This window comes from Echinops telfairi, unplaced genomic scaffold (genome assembly GCF_000313985.2).
Source record: "Echinops telfairi isolate 266 unplaced genomic scaffold, ASM31398v2 ScPeMD7_36;HRSCAF=134, whole genome shotgun sequence".
NCBI classification, from domain to species: Eukaryota; Metazoa; Chordata; class Mammalia; order Afrosoricida; family Tenrecidae; genus Echinops; species Echinops telfairi.
In genome coordinates this window covers 3,436,324-3,442,567 of record NW_022103934.1, presented here as the reverse complement: position 1 = coordinate 3,442,567, position 6,244 = coordinate 3,436,324, and the positions used below count along the sequence as shown (strand labels likewise).

Sequence of the window (6,244 nt, the reverse complement as noted above, 5' to 3'; positions counted from 1 at the left end):
GTCCCTGGAGGAGGACATCATGCTTGGTAAAGTAGCATGGCAGCAAAAGAGAGGAAGACCTTCGATACGATGGATTGACAAAGCGGCTGCATTGCTGAGCTCAGACACTGGAATAATTGTGAGCATGGAGCAATGGCACAGGACCAGGCAGTGAGACTCACAGGGGTCACATTGGATCCAAATCACCTGAACGGGCAGCTCACGACGACAACAGTACCAGTCGCCAACTTAGGTTCCTTTAAATGTGAGCATCCTCAGGTACATAGCCCTGTAGGACTTGAGCTTCCCCAGGTGGACCGCCCCAGTTGAATACCAATGCAGCAGGCCCTTGGAAGGGACCGGTTGCGGCTCATTAAATGCTTAGTGTTCATTCTTCCATGTAATGTGGTGGTCCCCATGAGGATAAGGGAGGGCCATCACTCACTCATTCGTTAATCCGGTTACCAATTTATAGAAGCTGGAGGAGACTGCACAGAGCCCCCATACTTCCCTTGAGGAATAAGCCCTGCCTTACATGAGTAGTGGTGGCAGTGAATGAGACCAGACCAATACGGTGTATGTTCAGTTGCGTGGGTTTTCATTGAATATCCTTTCTCTGTTCCAGGCTGCCATCCAGAAGGCCATGTAACATTCGGTTTCCTGTTGCCTACGCCCACTTGACTGCGACAGCTTTCACGTGTGGATGCCCTTGGGCTCTTTGAGGAGGCCCGTTCACGTAATATGTCACTGCTAACAGGAGAAGTGGATGTTTTCCCAAACAGGATAAACAAGGATGGGCCACTGGTGCTTTAGCGGGAGCATTCCCACCTTCTGTTCACAAGGCCCAGCTTGATTCTGACCAGCACACCACATGCTAGGAAGAAAGGCTTGGTGATCCCCTTCCGGAAATCAACCTGTGAAATTAGGTGTTCATGAAACAGTTTAGAAGGAACCCTGGTGGCATAGAAGTTATGAGTTGGGCTGCTAACTACAAGGTCAGCAGTTCGAAACCACCAGCTGCTCCATGGGAAAAACATGAATCTACTGCCAAAAAGAGTTACGGTCTTAAAACCCACAAGGGGATCCTACCCTGCCTTGTTGTTGTTAGATGCCATTGAGTCAATTATTACCCATAGCAACCTTCTGCACCACAGAAGGAAACCCTGCCTGATCCTACGCCATCCTCACGATTGTCCCTGTGCCTGAGCCCAGTGTTGCAACCACAGTGTCCATCCATCTCATTGAGGGCCTTCTCTTTTCCACTGCCCCTTCACTTCACCAAGCACGATGTCCTTCTCCACGGACTGGTATGTTCTCACAATACGTCTAAAGTATGTAAGATGATAAGGTTGCTCTGAGTCAGAGATGAACTCTCTTGGAATCTCCAGAACACAAGTTCCCAAACTTACTCGGCCCGTGACCCAGAAAGAAAAAATACCTTTGCTTAGTTCCCCCCTGGCAATGAGAAATGTTTGTCCTAATGCAGGATAAAGTGCAAGGATCTGATTTTGCAGCCTCCCAGGATCGCTCTAGTGCCCTCCATAGTGGCCACTTTGGGAAACAGTGTTCTAGAATGTGTACTCTAAGAGTGAGTCAAATAGTACTGCTACTTGAGTTTGGGGGTTACAAACCGCTAGGTCAGCAGTTCGAAACCACCAACCACTCCATGGGAGAAAGATGAGACTTTCTATTCCCACAAAGAGTCCAGTCTCAGAAACCTACAGGGGCAGTTCTGGGCCTATAAGGTGAGTCAGAATCGACTCAGTGGCATTGAGTTTGGTTTTGAGTTTTGGATCATCCCAGCGCCCTCCAGGGGGCGCTGTCACACACTTTGGGAAACACTGGGTTACCGAGAGCAGCTGGCAACAGGGCCTTCGGAAGCACACAGCTGGAAACAATAGCTTCCCACGTGGACGTTTTTTGTTCCGTTTCTGTGATTTGGCAGCTGTGCCCTCGGACTGACCCTGCTGTGAAATCCTAACTCTCCTGACTCCTAATATCCACAGAGGTCAGTACTGGCCAGCTAGGCATGGCACAGGAGGACCAGACCCCATCCTGGAGTGGCCGGGTCAGCAGTTACAGCGGAGACTTGAAGGGTCTCACAGGAGAAGGAGGGCCTCTCAGGTAGGTTGGAGCCTGGGACAACGAGCTGAGGAGAGGTCAGTGGAGGAGAGAAGACTCATGAGTGAGCAAGGGCTGGTTATATCGGGGCCTTTCATCCACGGCAAGTGGACACCTAGTAGTCCTTCGAGAAAGGGAAGTGCCGTAACTTGTCCAGGTGCATGTGTTTAGTAAGTGCCAGAGCTGGGATTTGAACCTGGGTCAGCTTCCTCCTAGAGTTATTTTTCTCCCAGTCTGGATCCCGTAGGAAGGTCTTGGCCTTTAGTTTGTGTGTGTTTTGCTTTGGGTAAGAAGCGGGGTTAGAGGCTGGGGGAAGAAACGCCAGCTCATGTGAACCTCTGTAGCCCCAGGGTACCCCTGTGAGCAACAGACAGAAGCAGTGACCACGGTTGCTGGCAACTTCAGGCCCATCAGGGTGGCAGGATCTGCTCTCCCTCACTGGTCTGCTGCACCAAACATGGCATGATTCATAGGTTTCCACTGGCTAATTTTCACAGCCCACCCGGCCTTTCATCCTAGTCTTAGCCTAGAGGAACCCCTGGATCCTGTCCACCACAGGTGATCCTGCTGGTACTTGGAACTCCAGTGACAAAGCTTCCCGAGCCCTAGCAGCATGCCAGCCACCTGAGTAGCACTGGTGGCGGGGTGGGGGGTTGGTTGCTCTGGTTCTTTCCATCCACAGGTTTGTGGGGTCAGGACAGCCTTGAGAACGTCACCACCTGACGGAGAGACAGAGGCACACAAACTAGTGTGACAAGGACAAGCAGCATCCGAGCCCTGTGTCTGCCAGGTGGAGAAGGGGGTCTTGAGGACCAAGGGCAGCAAAGGCAGGGATTTGCCTAACGGGGCCAGGGAGGTTTAGGGCGAGGCGGGAACGTGTGATCTCACTTACATGACGTAAGAAAATATGTGTAACAGTTGGGAGGGAGCCAGAGGGTGGTTTAGGGGCCTAAGTTCACATTCACAGTGGTGGAATGATTTGGGAAAGGACCACGAGAATGGGGGCATGGCGCCAGAAAGGTCCACGTCACCGGAGTGTAAGCACTTGGGAGTTGCACCAGGGAAGGTTTACATTCCATTTGTTTCACGTCAAGTTAATAAAAGAGAGTTCATTCAGGAAAGACTTTGGTGGTGTGGGAATTATGATGTGAAATGCCGGTGTCCCTGGGTGAGCTCTCTGGCCTGGGAGTCCCGCCTGGGGTTGATGGGGAAGCCGAGTGGGGTAGCCCCCTGGGGTCAGGCCAGTCCTCTGTCACTGTGGTCCAATCCCCAGGGCTTCATGGAGGAGGGGCCCTGAGTTTTAACTCTGCAACAGGCTCCGGCCAAAGAGCCCAGAGGGTCCACAAAGTCAAAACATTGACCACGGGGCCCCTTTCAAGAAAAGGTTGGCCAACCCCTGTTGAGGTGGGCAGGACAGTCCCTGGCCCTCTCAAGGACAAGCTGCCTACCTCTCTTTCCCAGCACCTTATGAAACTGGCCTGTTCCTCGGCAGAGGGCCTTTACAGAGGCGATGACACGGAGGACCTCGAGGGGGCGAGGAGCCTCGGGCTGCTGGATGGCCTGGGTCACCACAGGGCCCTTACAGATGGAGGCAGGAGGGCCAAAGACAGAGCAAGACGGGAAACTGCTGTCCTGCTCACGGAAGGTGAGGCAGGGGCAACGGGCCAAGAAGGCAGGCAAAGGCAACCAGTCCCCTCAAGCCTCCAGGAGGGACTGTCCCCAGGGAGACCCACGTCAGTTTGGGTTGTTTCAAACCATGAAGTCCATGGCTGTGCGTTAGTGGGACCACAGGCGACTGACTACCTGTCACAGGCACTGAACCTCTAGTAAATTTGCCTTTTAGCCTGGCGTTTAGATGAGAAGCTGATGTGATCCTTTGCTTATTTGCTTGAAGGAGGAGAACCAGAGGCATGCTGGGACAATGAACCGAGGAGGAGGGAAGCTGTGAAGGCAACCGAGGAAGGAAACCTCCCAGGGCTGGTACCCCGCGTCTGTGGTTGCTGCGAACACCCCTGGATGGGAAAGAGCAATCTCTTCAATAAATGGTGCTGGGAAAATGCAGTCCGTACCTCACAGCATACGCACGTAGCAAATTCAGCATGAATCCGCCTAGAGGTGCAAACCAAACCCACAAAAGTGCTTAAAACGGGTGGGGAACATCTGACTCTGGCCATACAAGGTCAACATCACACGCTTCACCAAAGAGAAGCAGTTCCAACCATCACAGACGTGACTTAGCGAAATATTTTGACCAGTATGGACCCCGAATGATGTTCTAGAAATCCAAATGGCCCTTTGTCAGAAAAAAGGTTCCCCACCCCTGCCTTAGAAGAGCAGGTAGGGGCAGTGCTGCCTGGCCTAGCTGTCATCTGCTAAAACAGAAGCACGCACAGCAAGAAATCTCATTAAAAAATAGGATCTCATAAAACTGAACATTTGTTCTTCCAGAGATTTTACAAAACAACATGAAAAGACAAGCTACCAACCGGAAGAACATCTGCAGGGTGACATGATTGCAGTGGTCCAAATAACCGTAAGACTGTGGCAAGCGTGCAAAGATAACAGTCGTAGAAATGGGCAGAAGACTTTGACATTCGAGTGGCCACCAAACACTTGGAAGGGTCTCAGCATCATGAGCCATCAAGCCCCTGCCAGCTAGTGGACTCCAACCCCGCTTAACCTTGTAGGGCAGCATCAAGCTGGCAGGCTGCCTCATCTTCCGCTGTCAGAGTGGCTGATGGGCGCAAACCGCCAACCTTTCAGTTAGGAGCAGAGCGCTTTAACCACTGCGCCCCCAGGTCACCACAATGAGATGCCATTTCGCTCCCACTCCAATGGGCAAAGAAAGTGGGAGAATGGGGGTGGAGTGGGGGGGAAGGAACCCACGTCTGTCAGGTGGTGAGACTACAGAATGGTCCAGCTGTGGAGAAAGCATGGCAGTGCCTCAGAAACTGGAAATGAGAACAAACCGTACTAAGTGTCATGGAGTTGGTTCCGGCCCATAGTGACCCTGTGCCGGCCTCCCAATTGTACCCATGCCCGAACTGTTGATGCAGTCGCTGCGTGTCAATCCAGCTCATGTCGGGCCTTCCTCTTTTCCAAACAATATTGAAACCTTAGAATTCAGTCTCATTCGATCACTAGGACCTCATTAGAAGAACCATAAGCTTTACTGCTGTCGAGTCAGAGCGACCCCCTGTGGGTTTCCTAGACTGTGGGAGTAAACAGCCCAGTCTTTCTCCTGAGGAGCTGCTGCTGGTTTCCAACTGCCAACCAGTTTGCCTTGTGGGTCAAGTCTCAGCCCACCTCGTCACCACTGCACCACCAGGGCTCTCCATGACTCAGTAATTCCACTCCTCAGTCCAGCCCAAAGGGCTTGAAAGCAGAAAGTCCCCCCAAAGAGGCTTGGACACCAGTGGTGGGTGCAGCAGTCTTGCCAGGAGCCAGATGGCAGAGACCACCTGAATGCCTATTAAACGGGGGACCGGATGAACAAAATGGCCATACCCGCAGTGGACACAACTCAGCCAACAGGCGAAACAGTGTCTTGCTCCGTGCTACAGTTTGGACGGAGCTCAAAGACATTCAGCTGAGTGAGATAAGCCGATCACAGGCGCACAACTATAGTTTGCCCTCGCTTAAAAAGCAAGGAGAGGGAAGAACAGAGTGTCCTAGTGACTACCGGGCAGGACAGGGTTACTGCTTCTGGAGTGCCCTGCTCGAGTTTCACGGTGAGGGGACACAACCTGGGTAAGGGGCAGGTTGGACACTCGTGCACCAGCAGAAGTTGGGGTGAGAGACGTAGGCTGAGATTTGGCTCTTGGTTGGGAGGTTGGAGTTGTGGTTTCATTGGACAGCCAGTGAATTGGCTTAATCAGGTGTTTGATGCTGCTTCTGTTCCATCCCTTTGTTGTTTGCTTAGTGCCTGAGGTCCGACAAGCCTGCTCCAGGCCATTCCAGACCCAGGCCAGCAAGCGGTCTCTCCCCCTGGTGCAGCAAAGGAAGAAGGTGGGGCAGGGGCAAGAGGAGGAAGTGGCTTGTGTGACTGCTTATGTCCTTGGCCCCCAGGCCAGAACTGGATGATCCCAGCTCCTGTTACTGAACAGTTTGGTCCAAGAGACCCTAGAGGAATCCTCATCAAAAG

At 52.5% G+C, this 6,244-nt stretch overlaps 1 long non-coding RNA gene across 1 annotated transcript; it reads left to right on the top strand.

Moving 5' to 3' along the window:
* The first annotated feature begins 1,716 nt into the window (after window positions 1-1,716).
* On the top strand, window positions 1,717-6,238 carry LOC123521683. Its single transcript, XR_006680068.1, has 4 exons — window positions 1,717-2,103; window positions 2,783-2,890; window positions 3,562-3,745; window positions 3,995-6,238. It is a non-coding gene; the product is annotated as an uncharacterized LOC123521683 (long non-coding RNA).
* Window positions 6,239-6,244: the final 6 nt, after the last annotated feature.